We start from the raw sequence: 19,072 nt of genomic DNA, 5'->3' as shown, positions 1-19,072 counted from the left end.
TTTGGACAGTGATAAGAAAATGCTTGAACTCTTTCTCATTTAAGCAACAAGAACGTCCTTGTTAGGAGTTTATGCCTTTTTTTTTTCATAGAGTTGATCATCTGAGTTTCTAGGACTTCTTACAGTAAATATTTTGTTTAAATTTCCTTTCTATCCACCTACCACTAGCCTGTGGTTGCCTCCTAGATCCTGGAGAGTTCTCTATGGTTAAATGCTGCTTTTAATTACTGTATCCACACAGAGCCTCTTTGTTGGTCTCTCCAAGATTGTATTTTCTTCCTCTAGTGTATTATTACAGTTCCTTTTGGCTTTTGTTTTTTCCCCAATGAAATAAATGTAGATGTACAATGCATCCCTAGTTATAAAATGCTGGATTGAGATTCCTATCCTTGACATTTATGATAATCTATTAGGGACTTATGTGTGAATTTTCACTCCTATTACAAAGGCACTGGTCTGCTTTATGACAGAGGGCCTAATATTTCTCCCTTATATCAATCCACCCAGCTTTGAATCTGCAAATATCCTTTTGGGTACTGCAACACAATCCAGTCCTTGCACAAGACAATACAACATGTGAGTTTTAACATTACCTTTAGCCTAGATTGCTATAGGTGGGTGACACTGAACTCCTGACCCTCCCAGTCATAGATCCACTTGATATTTTCAAACTTAAAATCATTTAAGACTAGAGAAAACTCTACACCCATTCTGTACTGAGGTTTCTGGGGATTTTTCACCTATGTTCAGCAGCTTATCAATAATCACAGGCTTCTCCATTCCTTCGCCAATCAGAGAGGAGAAAACCATCATACAACAGATTTAATGACAAAGGAATCTCTGGTCAATCACTGCAAACTGACATAACCAGAAAGGTTCTTGCCATCTCCCCTCATCCAAGCTCTGGCCTACTAGCTGTCCTTGAGCAGACAAAAAAGTCCATATGATTTCTGAAACGATATGTGCCATCATACTCCGAGCCACAGAATTCATGACTATAATATCTCAATCAGAATAAGGGGGAAAAAAGCAGTAAGTCTTCTCAAACAGCTGAACCTAGCACTGAAGCTGGGTTTTACAGAAGCCCAAGCCAGTATGTGAACGCCTCAAGGGAACACCTGATGGAAAATGTGGGTATAATGGATTTTTTAGCAGTAGTTTTGACTTCTTCAAGTTAAAATCCTCTGAATCCTTGGAAAGTGAGAGCAAAGGTTAAGAGAAATTAATTGTCTAAAGGCACTTAAGTCCCTTGTCTGTTTATCCACATCAGTGAGAGTTGAATGTCTGCTTTCTCATTGTCAAGTCTCAGTGCCTCAGTTTCTCTTCGATAATATTGTTTGTGTTTTCTTGACGGGCAAAGCCCTAGCATCCCTAGCCTAGATAGGCTAGCCTTAGGGCTCCATGACTTTGGCCATTAGCACTGAAATCAAATGCACAGTTGGCTTTTCCAGCTCCTGAAGAATTTTCTCTACTGTTTGAGTTCTTGTTGTTGTTGACTGGATCCTATTTAAGTCACTGTATCTCCCTTTCCAGTTCTTGCATTCTTTTTCTTAGGAGTTCCTCAGTTTAGTTTCTCACTATGTCATTTTCAGCAACTATATGGCAACCCCAGGAATAAAGGAGTCATACAGGTCCATCGTACCTGCTTATACTAAGCCACACCTGTAGCTCCTTTTTCTGATTTTTTTATTCTGTTGAATTCCAAGAGCTCTTTATATATTTTAGACATGTCTTGCATCAGTTATGTGATTTACATTTTTTCCCAGTCTGTAGCCTGTCTTTCATTATCCAGAGAGCACAAGTTGTTAATTTTGACGAGGTCCAATGTATCAATTTTTTCTTTTCATGGATCATGCTTTTGGTGTCAGGTCTAAGAACTTTTCACCTGGCCTTCAGTGTGGAATGACACCTCCAAAATGTTATAATTTTACATTTGTATCTGTAATTCATTTTACATTTGTTTTGCATAAGGTATGAGATTTAGGCCAAGGTTCAGTTGTTTTACTATGGATGTCTAATTGCTCCAGGACCATTTGTTAAAAAGGCTATTCCTCCTCCATTGATATACTTTTACACCTTTATCAAAAAATAGATGGGTATATTGGTTTGGGTCTATTTCTGGGCTCTGTATTCTATTGTATTGATCTATGCGCCCATCCCTCAGCAAACAATATACTGTGTTCATTATAGTGGCTACACGGTAAGCCTTAATACCAAGTAGGGTGATTCTTTCCACTTTATTCTTCTACTCTGGTTTTGTTATTAGGGTAATACTGGATTCATGAAATGAGACATAAAATGCCCCATCCTCTTGGATTTTGTGGTAGAGATTGTAAATTGGCTTTTTATTTTTTATTTAAATTTTAGTTAACCCACAGAGCAATACTGGTTTCAGGAGAATTTAGTGACTCATCACTCACATACAACATCCAGTGCTGATCACAACAAGTACCCTCCTTAGTACCCATCACTCATCTAGCCCATCCCTTACCTACTTCCCTCTATCAACTCATAGTTAATTAAGAATTTTCTGTGGTTTGTTTTCCTCTCTTCTCTTCCCCCCATTTCCCACATGTTCATCTGTTTTGGTTCTTAAATTCCACATATGAGTGGAATAATATGGTACTTGACTTTCTGATGGACTCATTTCACTTAGCATAATACATTCTAGCTCCATCCACATCGTTGCAAATGGCAAGATTTCATCTTTTTATGTCAGAGGACTATTCCATTGTATATATACACCACATCTTCTTTATCCATTCATCAGTCGATAGACATTTGGGCCCTCTGCATAGTTTGGCTACTGCTGATAATGCTATAAACATTGGGTGCATCTACACTTTTGAATCTGTAGTTTTGTATCCTTTGGGCAAATACCTAATAGTGCAATTGCTGGATCATAGGGTAGTTCTATTTTTGGTTTTGTGAGGAACCTCCATAATGTTCTCGAGAGTGGCTGCACCAGTTTGCATTCCCACCAACAGTGCAAAAGGATTTCCCTTTCTCTACATCCTTGCCAACATCAGTTGTTTCTTGTGTCATTAATTTTAGACATTCTGACAGGTGTGAGGTAGTATCTCAATGTGATTTTGATTTGTATTTACCTGATGATGACGGATATTGAGCATCTTTTCATGTGCCTGTTAAACATCTGGATGTCATCTTTGGAAAAGTGTCTATCCATGCCTTCTGTCCATTTCTTAACTGGGTTATGTTTTTTGGGTGTTGAGTTTGATAAGTTCTTTATAGATTTTGGATACTAACACTTTATCAGATAAATCACTTGCAAATATCTTCTATTCCATAGACTTTTAGTTTTGTTGGTTATTACCTTCACTGTGCTTAAGTTTGTTTTTTTGATTTTTATCTTGATGAAGTCCCAATAGTTCATGTTTGCTTTTGTTTCCCTTGCCTTCAATTACATGTCTAATAAAAAGTTTCTCTGGTCAAGGTCAAAGAGCTTGCAGCCTGTGTTATACTCTAGGATTTTGATGGTTTCCTGTCTCACATTTAGGTCTTTTACCCATTTTGAATTTATTTTTGTGTACAGTGTAAGAAAGTTATCCTGTTTCATTCTTCTGCATGTCACCATCTAGTTTTCCTAACAACATTTATTGAAGAGACTGTCTTTTCTCCATTGGATATTCTTTCCTGCTTTGTTGAAGATTAGTTGGCCATATACTTGTGGGTCCATTTCTGGGTTTTCTATTCTGCTCCATTGATCTATGTGTCTGTTTTTGTGCTGGTACCATACTGTCTTGAAGACTACAGCTTTGTAATAGAGCTTGAAATCCGGAATTGGGATTCCTCCAGTTTTTCTTTTACAGAATTGCTTTGACTACTCAGGGTCTTTTGTGGCTGCATACAAATTTTAGGACTGAATGTTCTAGCTAGGAAATAAAATTAATAATAGTGAATTTTTTATTACCAATCATCACAGTCTTGTCATTTGCCTCTGGAAAAAGTAGGTTCTTCGTCTGGAGACTAAAACCAAGTCATGTTGAAACATGGTTTCCTTGTATTTCTCTGAGGGAATGGCCATGTGATCAGCTGGCTGATGCTCCGGGAGTAGTGAATAAGAGGGCAGGCAGGTGAGAAAGTAGGGAGCCTAAAGGTCAGGTGCTGGGAAGTCATTGCAGTCCTTAGCAATGTGACTGCCTTTGGAATAGAAACTTGGACTTGGCAAGGTTGGCAAGTTGTTGCTTTCTCACTTAGTCTTATGTACTTCCTCTGTGTCCTCCCTTAATTCTGAATAAACCCTACTTTTCAAAATGCCATCCTGACTCGGCTAGATTAAGAGAACCAAAGGAATAGGGGTAGGACAGGGGCATTACCACACTTCTGAAATCGGTAGGATAGTTTTTTTTTAAGATTTTATTTTTAAGTAATCTCTACACCCTGCGTGGGGTGGGGCTCAACCCCACGGTCAAGAGGCATGCACTCCACCACCTGAGCCGGCCAGGCACCCCTACGTATGATGGCAGTTTTAAAGAATTCTAAGGGTTTTGGTGAAACTCAAGGGGCTGTGAAGGATTCTGTTTCCCTTTAATTGGACAATTATTTGGCAGTCATTTTTGTTGTTTCCATCGCCCAGAAGAGTGCTTGCCACAAGGTAAGGGCTGAGTCCTTGTTTGCCGAAGGACTGAGGCCATTTTTCCCCGGGCAGACCAGGCGATACTTCCGTCTCGCCCAGTTAATGGTTCTGCAGTGGAGACAACCTTATGGCAGAAATGAGACAAAGACGTTCCCATGTTTCTGTTGCCGTTGAGCAAGCTTACCCTACTCAGTCCATTAAATATGCCCGTTCTCAGCGCGCACTGGTCTTTTGTCTTTGGGGATATTTTCCAGGCACGTGGGTGTGATTACAGAATCATCAGTAATTGCATACAACTTTATTTACCAAATATATTCTGTCAGAGAAGGCTCTGGCTGTAGCAACTAGTGACCAGCACCATCCTCCTGCCAGGTTCCAGGCAGCAATGACTATAGCACTAAGAGCTGGATTACTAGTGCACTCACCAGTATCCAAAGCAGCAATTTCAAACCAAATGTGACATATAATGACTGATGTTTCCAGTAATAGCACACAATTATATGTGTATCCAGGCCTGCTACCTTGCCTACTTCCAGGATTACTAGGCATGATTTCCTGCCAAAAATTAAAATGCCCAATTGCAGGTGATACAAATATGTGGGAAACATCTACCTCTTGGAGATGAGTTGGAATCTATCTCCTACAGAAGATACATAACAAGATAGTCTGCCTATCATGGGGAATATGGCCAGAAGCACTGAAGAATTGATGACCAACCTCATGGGGCCTACCCAAGACTCAGGTTGGGCTAGAATCAAGAACACTCTCACCATACTGCTAACTTATTGATGAATGACAATCAACAGCATTTCCAACTGGCAAAATCATGGAGAGACAGACTCTCTGTATGGAGCAGATAGACAGGGACAATAAAAAGCTGAGAACAGAGCATAATCATTGAGTAAAACTCTTCGGCAACCCCAAGTGCTCAATCTCAGTATGGCGTAATGTGGAGAAAAAGGAACCCTCGTGCACTATTGGTGGCCATGTAAATTGGTACAGTCACTGTGGGAAACGGTTTGGAGGTTCCTCACAAAACTAAAAATAGGACTACCATATGATCTTTCAGTTCCACATCTGGGTATTTATCAAAAAAAAAAAATGAAAACACTAATTTCAAAAAATATATGCACCCCTATGTCCATTGCAGCATTATTCACAATAGCAAAGATATGGAAGCCACCCAAGTGTCCGTTGATAGATGAATGGATGAAGAAAGTGTGGTATATGTGCACAACGGAATACTGCTCGGGCTTAAAAAAGGAGAAGATCCTGCCATTTGCAACAACATAAATGGATCCAGAGGGTATAATGCTAAATGAAATAAGTGAGTCAGAAAAAGACAAATGCCATATGATTTCATTCATGAGGAATTTAAGAAACAAAACAAAACAAAAAAAAGATTCTTAACTATAGAGGACACACTGGTGGTTGCCAGAGGGGAGGTGGGGGGGGATAGGTGAAATAGATGAAGGGGATTAAGATGAAGGCACTGAATCATGTATCGAATTGTTGAATCGCTATATTGTACCCCTGAGATAAATATAACACTGTATGTTAATTATACAGGAATTAAAACTTTTAAAAATTAAAGACAGCATTACTGAGTTATCCAGCAATTCTTTTGGATAAATACACAAAAGAATTATAAACAGGGTTGAAGACATATTTGTACACCCATGTTTATAGCAGCATCGTTCACAGTAGGCAAATGGTGGGAGTAACCCAAGTGTCCATTGATGGATGAATGGATACATAAAACGTGGTACATACATGCAACGGGTATCATTCAGCCCTTAAAATGATAGGAAATTGTGACATGTTCTGTAGCATTATGAACCTTGAGGGCATTATGCTAAGTGAAATAAGCCAGCCAGGTAAAGACAAATACTGTACGATTCCATTTACATGAGGTACCTAGAGTTGTTAAACTCATAGAGACAGAAAGGAGAATGGTGGTTGTCAGGCACTGTGGGAGGGGCATTGAGGAGTTATTGTTCAATGGGTATAGAGTTTCAGTTTTGCACCACAGACAGTTTTGGGATTGCTTACATAAATGGGCTTAATATTACCAAAAGGTGCACTTAAAATGGTTAAGATGGCAAATTTCATGGCAGGTGTATTTTGCCACAGAAATAAAGAGCAGGAATGACTGTATCATCAGATAAAGTCAACATCAGAGCAAAGAAAATTATGAAAGGCAAAGAGAGACATTACATGATTATAAAAGTATCAGTCCATCACAAAGATGTATCTACTCTAAATAGATATCAACCAAGCAACAGAACTTCCAAATACACAAAGCAAAATCTGATAGTTGAAAGGAGACGGACCAAGCCACAGTTAACATTGGATTTCACACGCCCGACACTCAGCAACTGATAGAACTACCAGACAAAATCAGCAAGAATAGGATGACTAAACAAAACAGTGACCAACAGGATCTTATTTGTGTAAATATACTCCACTCAACAATAGCACAGTACACACTTGTTTCATGTGCCTACAGGACATATACCAAGATAGACTATATGCTGGACCATAAAACAAACATCAACAGAATGAAAATATATCCTATAGAATGTGTCCTCTGAGTATAGTGAAATCAAACTAGGAATCTGTAAATCTGGGGGCACCTGGGTGGCTCAGTTGGTTAAGCATCCAACTTTAGCTCAGGTCATGAGCTCACAGTTTGTGGGTTCAAGCCCCACATCGGGCTCTGTGCTGACAGCTCAGAGACTGGAGCCTGCTTTGGATTCTATGTCTTCCTCTCTGTCGCTGCCCCTCTCCTGCTCATGCTCGCTCGCTCTCTCTCAAAAATAAATAAACATTTAAAAAACATTTAGAAGTCTGTAAACTTGAAAGAAAACACTTAGAAATTAAACAGCACACTTCTAAATAATCCATGGGTCAAATAAGACTCAACGGAAATTTTTAAAAATTGAACCAAATGAAAATGAAAACAAGACACATCAAAACCTATGGAATGTAGCTAAAGTAGCACTGAGAGGGAATTATTTTTGAATACAAAATCTATTTTTTGAAGCTTATTTATTTATTTATTTGTTTTAAGAGAGAGAGCATGCTGGGGGGAAGGGGCAGACAGGGAGAGACAGAATCAAAAGCAGGCTCTGTGCTGTCAGAGCAGAGCCGACAGGGGACTTGAACTTAGGAACTGTGAAATCAGGACCTGAGCCTAGATCTAGAATCAGATGCTTAACCACCTGAGCCTCCCAGGCACCCCTGAGAGAGAAAATTCTAGCATTAAATGCGAACATTAGAAATAAGGAAAGATCTCAAATTACACACCCAAGTTTTTACATAAAAGATATAGGAAAAGAGAAAAACCTAAAGTGAGCAGAAGGAAGTAAATAATAATGATAAGAGCAGAAATCAATGAAATTAAAAGAACACAATAAAGAAAATCAATGGGGGAAAAGCTATTTCTTAAATTAATAAAATTGGTAAGCCTCTAGCAAGACTGGCACAGATAAAATTAGAGAAGACAAGGATCAATATCAGTGATTAAATAGGAATATCACTGCAAATTCTGTAATTTCTAAGTGGATAATAAGAGAATACTGTTAATGACTGAATACTCATAAATTTGAAAACATAGAAGAAATGGATCAATTCCTTGAGAAACCACAAATTACAACAACCCTCCCAAAGTTATATAGGCAATGTAATTAATCTTATAATTGATAAAGAAATTGAATATGTAGTTTAAGAAAGTCCTGAAGGAAAAATATCCAGGTCCATGTGATTTCACTGGAAAATTCTACCAAATGTTTAAACAGCCAATTTACTGATTTGAATGCATTTTATTTCTTGTTGTCTAATTACTGAGGCTTTGACTTCCAGTACTATGTTAAACAGTAACGGTGAGAGTGCACATCCCTGTCTTGTTCCTGACCTTAGGGGAAAGGCTCTCAGTTTTTCTCCATTGAGGATGATATTAGCTGTGGGTCTTTCATATATGGCCTTTACAATGTTGAGGTATGTTCCATCCATCCTACTTTTTTGAGGGTTTTTATCAAGAATGGATACCTATATTTTGTCAAATGCTTTTTATGCATCCATTGAGAGGATCATATAGTTCTTATCCTTTCTTTTATTAAAATGTGGTGTATCACCAGCAGCAATGAAGAAGTCAAACTTCTATTTACAGATGACATGATACTTTATGTAGAAACCCAAAAGGCTCTGCCAAAAAAAATTGCTAGAACTGATACATGAATTCAGTAAAGTCACAGGCTATAAAATCAATGTGCAGAAATCTGTTGCCTTTCTATACACCAATAACAAAGCAGCAGAAAAAGAAATCAAGGAATCAATCCCATTTGCAATTGCACCAAAAATAATAAGATATCAAGGAATGAACCTAACTAGAGAGGTAAAGCATCTATACTCTAAAAACCATAGAACACTTAAGAAATTGAAGATGATACAAAGAAATGGAAAAGTATTCCATGTTCAAGGGTTGGAAGAACAGCATTGTGAAAATGGCTACACTACCCGAAGCAATCTACACATTTAATGCAATTCCTATCAAAGTACCTCAAGTTCCAAAGAGAAGACGAAGACTCCCTATCAACCCAGGTCCAAAGACGGAGGCAGGGTAAGATGCACTAGTAACCCAGCTCTTAGTGCTATAGTCATTGCTGCCTGGAACCTGGCAGGAGGATGGTGCTGGTCACTAGTTGCTACAGCCAGAGCCTTCTCTGACAGAATATATTTGGTAAATAAAGTTGTATGCAATTACTGATGATTCTGTAATCACACCCACGTGCCTGGAAAATATCCCCAAAGACAAAAGACCAGTGCGCGCTGAGAACGGGCATATTTAATGGACTGAGTAGGGTAAGCTTGCTCAACGGCAACAGAAACATGGGAACGTCTTTGTCTCATTTCTGCCATAAGGTTGTCTCCACTGCAGAACCATTAACTGGGCGAGACGGAAGTATCGCCTGGTCTGCCCGGGGAAAAATGGCCTCAGTCCTTCGGCAAACAAGGACTCAGCCCTTACCTTGTGGCAAGCACTCTTCTGGGCGATGGAAACAACAAAAATGACTGCCAAATAATTGTCCAATTAAAGGGAAACAGAATCCTTCACAGCCCCTTGAGTTTCACCAAAACCCTTAGAATTCTTTAAAACTGCCATCATACGTAGGGGTGCCTGGCCGGCTCAGGTGGTGGAGTGCATGCCTCTTGACCGTGGGGTTGAGCCCCACCCCACGCAGGGTGTAGAGATTACTTAAAAATAAAATCTTAAAAAAAAACTATCCTACCGATTTCAGAAGTGTGGTAATGCCCCTGTCCTACCCCTATTCCTTTGGTTCTCTTAATCTAGCCGAGTCAGGATGGCATTTTGAAAAGTAGGGTTTATTCAGAATTAAGGGAGGACACAGAGGAAGTACATAAGACTAAGTGAGAAAGCAACAACTTGCCAACCTTGCCAAGTCCAAGTTTCTATTCCAAAGGCAGTCACATTGCTAAGGACTGCAATGACTTCCCAGCACCTGACCTTTAGGCTCCCTACTTTCTCACCTGCCTGCCCTCTTATTCACTACTCCCGGAGCATCAGCCAGCTGATCACATGGCCATTCCCTCAGAGAAATACAAGGAAACCATGTTTCAACATGACTTGGTTTTAGTCTCCAGACGAAGAACCTACTTTTTCCAGAGGCAAATGACAAGACTGTGATGATTGGTAACAAAAAAAATTCACCATTATTAGTTTTATTTCCTTTCAAATTTCCGACAGTGTATCTTGTGTTTTTACTGATTCATAGTTAGGTTTTACCAAGTTGTCTATTTTTATTCTTTCGATGTGCCAGTGTTTGGATTTGTTTTAATCTCCATTTTCAATGCAATAGTTCGTGTTGCTAAATTTAATAATTCATTTCTCATGGTTCCTTTTGTTTGTATTTTTAACTTTCTGAATTGCCTCCTCAGTTCATTCATTTTCACCCATTCTTCTTTACTGATGAAACTTCTTTGGACTATGGACTTTCTCATATGTACAGTTTGTCTGCATTTAATAGTACTACTAATATTAAGCGCTTAGTATGTGCCATTGTTGCAAATATCTTGCATACATTTGTTTAATCCTCCCAATTACCTTATTGAGTAGGATACATTGCGGAGGTGTTACGTTGTCTCCTATTTACCTAAAATGACACAAGTAGTAGATGGCAGAGCCAGAATTAGAATTCAGGCAATCTGTGTGCAGATCCTGTCCTGAACCCATCACAATTTTGCAAATATTCGATAGCATTTCCTGTGTTTGCCTCTGCCGATGGAAAATTCTGACTGGGACTAAAAAGTACTTAAATAAGTCTTTCAAACCACTACTGGATGGAAAGAAGACTTCAACACAAAGGTACAATACATGTTCACGTACTGGGAAGCTCAAAATCATGAGGTCAAGTGTTCCCAAAATGATCTATAGATTCAACATCCCCACCCCACGCCCCCCAAAAAATACCCAGAATATTTATAGAAATTAACAAGTTGGTTCTAAAATTGACAAGAGAGGGGCTTGTGACTGGCACAAATCAAGACAAGTAGCAATATGCAAACACCCTTGAGTCCTCAGAAACTATCAACATCGGTTATTTGGAAACTAAAAGACTTTCTTTTAAAGTGTGATCACAAGTAACGGTTTTGTGGAAATCTTACACTGAATACAAAATAGTGAATTGTTAAACTAGTTTTAAAACTTTCATTTCTCTTCACTTCTCACTTCGTACTACAAACCCCCAAACCTTTCCTGAATACCCCCCCAATACATACACTATGTCTTTAGGTAGCTGTAGCCAGCTTCTAGAAACACTTCTGTTCCATAGGCTCTCCCAAATATTTTAAGTGAATACATAAGTGAATTTTCAAAAGCAACATGGCAGTGATTAGAAGTGGGAAGATATTTTCAGTCTTAAAATGATTTGGACATTTTTCCCGGTGAAATTAACTTCCTAGCAAATCTCCCTCTTGGATAATGAGGAGACTCATGATCCAGATTTACAGAGGTCCTATACCTTTCAAAAAGTAACCACTTTCCAAAGAAGCTAAATGAAGATTTTTGTGACCAATGGCATCTAAAACATTTCTCTTCTGCAAGTGGAAAAAGATCTACAGTGGAACATACAAATTTGTCATCAGTTCACATGCAATTTGGTTGAATACTCGTAACTCAGCAAACATGAACACTTATCTTTACTTGTGCATGCCAAGATACGGGGAGGTTCAACACTGGTATAATTCGTTCTTTTCACTTAATCCTTATTCTTGTGGGGAGCTTGTATTTGTACACTGCACAGAAATTGTGACTATTTAGCACTCTTTTAGGATGCCACAGCTGAGACCAACTTGTTCCACCGTTATTACCACCCAAAAATTATACCTTCTGTACATGTCATAAAAATAAATGATCTTAAAACTGCACATGATATTGCCTAAAAAATGGCATTTACAAGACTGGGATGTTTTATCTAATTCTATGAATGGGGAAAACTGGAGACTGACACTCCAACCACTAAAATATGTTGTGAAATTTCTTTCCTATCACTTCCTTTGTTTTGTATCGGGAAATCCCTCTGGTACCATCTAGAAAAATATCTGCCACCCTTGTCTTTACTGTTATAATTTCACTATTTGTCTTATTCTAAGCCAATATTGAACAGAAATTGAAAGTGAGTGTACTCAAAATTAGTCTTTCCACTCATCTTCTTTTTTTAATATCAGAGAGTGGACAGAACTAAAACATCAATCAATGCTAAGTCAATAACACTTGGAAGAAAATGTTCTGGTTCTTGTTTCCCTAATCATCCTTCTTCCAATTACTTCCTGAACAAAATCCGACTTTGAGGACCATGATGTGACCTTCATTTTGACTCTATCTTGGGTCAAATCATTCAGTATGTCAGCTCCTACTACTTCAAGAAATTAGTTTGAAAAGGGGCAGTCTAAGCGATTGCCCCTAACCAAGGGCAGGGAGACTGTCTCAGCTCAGCCCAGTGGACTTGCTTCTCACAGCCCCACTGGTAAATGATGTATTTGGCCCCAGTCAGCTGCTGCAAATCACTGTTACCCAAACCTGTATGTGTGGTCTGACTCTTTCTGGCATGTAGACGGGCAGACCTCATACTGACGGGCATACCTCACATTTTGAACTGATGGAAGTTTCCTATTCATCTTAGAGTATTGCATTTGAATTTTTGTACTGCATTTTCCGAGGGAATATTATTCGGAACTTATTCTGAGCACTTCTGTGGTACGTTACTCCATAAATATTCTGTCAGCCAAACAAGGTTCCCTATTTTCAATACAACATCCATTATTCACACTCAAAAAGGCGCTGAAGATAAGGCTCAGCATTCTGTATGAATCCTGGCTTCTACTGAGTGCTGGCCTTAAACAATTCTTCTGTGCTTTGTGTACATAAGCCTAGCCTTCAACATCCTACCAAGATAGTAAAATATGCACACAATACTTTAAAAACATGATTTTTAACCATGATAGGGATAATTTATTTAGAACAGGGTATTTCTAATTATGTGTTGAAATCAAAGGCAAAATAGTAACTTCACATTGAAAGAATTTAGCAAACACCAACTTAACTCAGTGATTACAGTGAGTATCACCAACAAAGGGAGAAGCAGACATCATGCATCTCCTGAAAGGATACAATGAGAAGAACGCTGCATCGTTTTGGTGTTATTTCTGTTAAAAATGTATTTAACTTGAATCTATCATACGGAAATACAGATCACCCCATATCAAGAGACACCCTATGAGCATCGATGGAGCATTCATCCACAATGAATCACTGGGTGCTACTCCTGAAGCCAAGATACACTATATGCTAACTAACTTGAATTTAAATAAAATAAATCAATAAACAAACTGAATCATATGCAACTAAAAACAAGACATCCTGTTAGATAAGTGGCCTTTAAGTCTTCAAAACTTTCAATGTCATCACATACAAAGAAAGTATCAGGACGTGTTGCGGATCGAAGGAGATTACAGAAACACGACAAACAAAATAAGCTATCTCAGGTGGATTCTGAGTGAGGAAATCTAATTATGAAGGTTCCTATTCAGATATGGTCAAATTTGAACTTGGACTTTGAAAAGAAGTATCAGGAAACTTCTTTTGCCAAGGATCAAATAGTAGATATTTTTCGACTTGTGGGTCCTATGGTCTCTACCGCAGCTGCTTGGCTCTGTTGTAGTAGCTCAAAAACTGAGACAAAACGCAGTTGTGTTCTAGTAAAACTTTTTTCACAACAACAAGCAGCAATGGTCCATATTTGACCTGAGGACTATAGTTTTCAGATCCCTAAATTAGAGAATAGTATTGTATAAGCATGAAATCTCCTGGTTTTGGTAATTTTACTGTGGTTTATCGTTCTAGGATATACCTCCTAAGGTATTTGGGGTAAAGATTCATAATATGTGTGATTTAACTCTGAAATGGGTGAGGGAGTAGGAGAAGTATATTTGAGACACACACACACACACACGTATGTACCTCTATATGTATATGGGTTATGGAGAGAGAATAAAGAGACATGGAGAAAATGTAATAAAATATTGATGAATCTGGTAAAGAAAAGAAATTCCTAGGACTATACTTGAAAGCTTGCAGAAATGTGAAATTGTATCAACATAGTAAAAAGATGTAAATTTAAAAAATAAACATGTACACCAGATAGATGTTTATTCTGTCGTTGGTTTTCTAAACCTACACAGTCAATGTATCATTTTAAAATGTCTTCACTCAACAAGCACTCTATCTTTAGCTCTTTATTTTTTTTTTTTGACTTTGAGAAATGTTCTGAAACATAGCATTGAGATGGCACAGAATGAAATTTGAGGAATCAGAGGATCTGAATTTGAGCTCCAACTAGATTTCTTATTAGCTTCATTTATAGATAAGTCACTTAGCTTCTCATTTTACTCATTTGTAACTATGTCATAGTGTTCTGAGCACTGAGATAATGAATATGACGCTGTAAAATCCCTAAATTGCTATGCATAAGAGCGATTTGCCCTCATTTATAGTGACTAGATTTTCTAAGCTAAAGAGCAAATGCAAAATATACCATTGCATTTATAAATGTTTTCAAAAGGACCAGATGGACTTGCTTTTATGAAACAGAAGTTTGATACAAGATGTCAAACTAGCCTGGGCTCCGTCTCCCAAACCCAACCGAAGAAGAAACAAAGGAAAAGTGAAGATATTGACAGAACGCATTCCCATATTCCATACCTGAAATAGATGAGTGAGAAATCCTTCCAGAGGCATAAAATGTGTTTGGGTCCCAGCATGGGGGGGGAGGGGTGACTCATTGAAACTGTAATTTCTTCTACATTGTGCTGGAGAGCCCCAAGGCAGAGATGTGATCGAGACGGGCCACGTCAAGCATGGAAATGGAAAGTACCTCCCAGTCACTCTTACAAACCTAGATTTCTACCCACTGTCCCTGCACAAGTCTCAGAGCGCTTGGGACCTTTAGAAGACAGAACCCACACAAAAAAAGGAAACCAGAATACATGTGGGAAAAGCAATGAAGCAAATAACAGCACAACTAAAAGACTGTTCAAGCCTAGACACATGGATCTGTACCTGCCATAATAATGTGGGGCAATCAAAAGATAGAGTCTCCAATATTAAATAAACAAAAATCCCAACAATATCCTGCTTTTAAAAGATGTACTTAAGCCTCCAGGGGACAGGAGTATGTGTGTGCCTCGTATTTGTGCTGTCATCTATTATGATTTTTAAATATCTTTAGACCTTTAGCATCTCCAATACCCATCGCTGTGATTGGTGCCCTGTGTATATTCTTTAAATGTTTGCTTGCTAAGGAGACAGTGCTGCCCGTGGGCTTTGACATAAAGCAGAGCTGTGTTCATCATATGACAGCACAGCCACTTAGTAAGCAGGGGAATGAGCTGTAGAATGTGTAAGTTATTTAAAAGTTTCAGGCTTACATCCTTATCCAAAACACAGGGATAATGCCACCTTTCCAGTACTGTGAAGTAGCCATTACTGGGCGCCTGGGTGGCGCAGTCGGTTAAGCGTCCGACTTCAGCCAGGTCACGATCTCGCGGTCCGGGAGTTCGAGCCCCGCGTCGGGCTCTGGGCTGACGGCTCAGAGCCTGGAGCCTGCTTCCGATTCTGTGTCTCCCTCTCTCTCTGCCCCTCCCCCGTTCATGCTCTGTCTCTCTCTGTCCCAAAAATAAATAAAAAAACGTTGAAAAAAATTTTTTTAAAAAGTAGCCATTACTAAATGAGAAAACATAGGCGTTCTAATTCTGTCCTGCAACAAACGTTTTTTGAGTACATTCTAATTGTCAAGCCACGTGTCTTTTATGGATATTTAGTAGGAAACACGACCAACGGTTTCGTTTCTCATGGAGCTCAAAGTCTAGAAGGGGATATATACATTCCAACTATTAAGTCGTTAGGAGTTACTTTAACGCCTGGTATATGAACCAACTTGATTTCCTTTACGAGTTGGTAGCCCATAAGTGGAAAGTACCAGTGAGCTTCATATAAACTTGGCAAGCCTCCCTACCAGTATCTCCAGAAAATGCCTAACACTCCATTCTCCCCCTGCGAGCTCTCCTCTCACCTACTCTGTGTTTATCGAGTCACCTTATCCTGCTAATGACCCTCTCCACAGCCCTTTTGGATTCATGCTTCTGGTCAACTGTTTCATTCTGAATCTCAGCTTCAATCCTTAATGTCGCTATTCAGATCACCCTTCTCCCATTCCCAGGAGGATAGAGACTGTTCTGTCCCCAAACTACACTCAAACCAATCTTTAGGACCCTTCAAGTTTACAGGGCCTGTAATTTTATGGAAAACACTGACACGAGACAACAACGTAAGATTCCATTGCTCTTAATCTGATATTGCTCAATGGGTTTTTGTGTCCTCTCCAATCCTTCGTCCCTATTAATCACAATAAACCTGCACTATGAGCCAAGGTCTCAAATTTGAAAGTACAGAGGATCTCGTGGATTCCCTCCTGCAGATACTCCAGGCACTGGCCCCACGTTTTTCTGTCTTTACAGTATTTGTACCTCCACTGAAATCTGACGTGATAGCACACTCAGCATTTCTAGTGCATCCATTTAAGAAGCAGCCACTTGAAGACTGTTATTTAAGGGGCACCTGAGTGGCTCAGTCGGTTGTCAGACTTCGCCTCAGGTCATGATCTTGCGGTTGGTGAGTTCGAGCCCCACATCTGGCTCTCTGCTGTCAGCAGGGAGCATGGTTCACATCCTCCCTCCTGCTCACTCTCTACCCTTCCCCACCCCCAGTCTCTCCCTCTCAAAAATAAACATTTTAAAAAAATAAAATTGTTATCTAAAAAAAAAAAAAAAACTGAAGTTGAGGATAAGGATTCCCCTATATGCCGTTCTTAGAATTTATGTCAAGAAAACAGTTTTGGAAGCTCAAATTCTTTCTTTTCATCAGAAAATGACACAGTATTATCCAGTGGATTCTGCCTCTTGTTTAGGCTGTGAAAGTCAGAGTTCAGTTTCCATACTTCATTCATCCCAGGCTCTAACCTAATTCTTTCTCCCCTCTTTTTAATTAGAAATACATACACAGGGGCGCCTGGGTGGCGCAGTCAGTTAAGCGTCCGACTTCAACCAGGTCACGATCTCACGGTCCGTGAGTTCGAGCCCCACGTCGGGCTCTGGGCTGATGGCTCGGAGCCTGGAGCCTGTTTCCGATTCTGTGTCTCCCTCTCTCTCTGCCCCTCGCCCGTTCATGCTCTGTCTCTCTGTCCCAAAAATAAATAAAAGTTGAAAAAAAAAAAAAAAAAAAAGAAATACATACACATAGGAGAACCTATGTGTGTTTGGTTTTTTTTTTTTTTGCATTTCAACATCATTTAAAATTATTTTCATATTGTGTCTTATCTTAAATCCTTTTAGAATTAGGCACTATGTAATTTGTAAGTAATTTAAATGTCTTAATTATCATCTGGAAGAGGAGTCATTGCTATACTGAGCCCTCAAGCTAATATGCCCAACCACTCACCAAACCCACCAAATCATGAGCGACAGACCCAGTTTACTCCATAGTTTAAATTGACATTTATTCCCACAAAGAAGTGAGTGGTAAAAAGCACTAAGCTCTTTATAAATCTCAGCATGCAACAAATATACAGGTTCGTCAGCCCATTCTTAAATACTGACCTTCAAAATACTTCGGGGCCAACTTAGCTCTATATGATGTCAATAGGAGTATCGAAATGGTGAAAATAAAATTGATAGAAACAGCCGTTTATTTCAAATGAACCCGCAGTGACTGCCTAAGTCTTGGTTCACACCTGAAATGACTTAGCCTGACCATTGATAAGGCCTGGCCTAAAACCATACCTGAAAACTCGAGTCAGGAATGAATGCAAATGCTGCTAAGTTCAGCCTCCAGCCCCCGTTGCTATGTTTGTGGAGATGAGAGGTACTGGGAATTTTAAACAATTGCTAACAGCTCAATTTTGTTTCTCAAAAAGTAATACATAGAGGCCCAATATCTACAACACGTAGAAGCAAAACTGCCCGAGTTGAAGTACAGAGAAGAGGCCCTGAGGCCTGGCTCTTACAGGTCCCTTTGGCCACCTCTGTTCTGATGGCTCACTGTTCTCGGTGTATTTGGTACTTCTGACGAAAAAGAGAATCAATAACAGGTTAACCCATATCTCAGTTAAATAATGCTGCAATAAATATATAAGTGCATTGTTTGCATTTTGTTTCAGTAAATACCCAGTTCTGTTTTTAATTTCTTGAGGAATCTCCACACTGCTTTCCACAGTGGCTGCACCTCTCTACATTCCCACCAACAGTGCACAAAGGTTCCTTTTTCTCCACATCCTCACCAACACTTGTCTTTTTTACTTTAGCCATCGTGACAGGTGAAAGGGGATGTCTCACTGTGGCTTTGATTTGCATTTCCCTGATGATGAGCGATGATGAGCATCTTTTCATGTGTCCGTTGGCCATCTGGATGTCTTCTTTGGAAAAATGTCTATCCATGTCCTCCCATTTTTTTCATTGTTTTTTTTTGGGGGGGGCACTGAGGTCTAGGAATTCTTTATATACCTCAGATAGTAACCTTTTGTCACATATATATCATTTGCAAATATGTCCTACCATTCAGTAGGTTGCTGTTTTCTTTTGTTGATCATTTCCTTCACTGTGTAAAAGCTTCCTATTTTAATGTAGTCCCAATAATTGACTTCTTCTTTCTGTTTCCTTTGCCTTAGGAGACATATACTGCTATGGCCAGTGTCAGAGAAATTACTGCCTGTGTTTCTCTTCTAGAATTTTTTTTTTTTTTATGGCTTCAGGTCTCACATTTAGGTCCTCAATCCATTTTGAGTTTATTTTTGTATATACTTCTAGAAAGAGGTCCAGTTTTAACCTTTTGCATGTAGCTGTCCG

General features: G+C 39.1%; 1 pseudogene; it reads right to left on the bottom strand.

Moving 5' to 3' along the window:
- Nucleotides 1–207: 207 nt before the first annotated feature.
- LOC121025125 (tRNA pseudouridine(38/39) synthase-like) overlaps nt 208–19,072 on the bottom strand; it is a 78,224-nt pseudogene continuing 59,359 nt past the window's right edge.

The sequence above is a fragment of the Herpailurus yagouaroundi genome, unplaced genomic scaffold, assembly GCF_014898765.1.
Source record: "Herpailurus yagouaroundi ecotype Mexico unplaced genomic scaffold, PumYag 67503, whole genome shotgun sequence".
Classification (NCBI taxonomy): Eukaryota; Metazoa; Chordata; class Mammalia; order Carnivora; family Felidae; genus Herpailurus; species Herpailurus yagouaroundi.
Note: the sequence above shows the minus strand (reverse complement) of the source record. Positions and strands in the feature narration are given on the sequence as shown.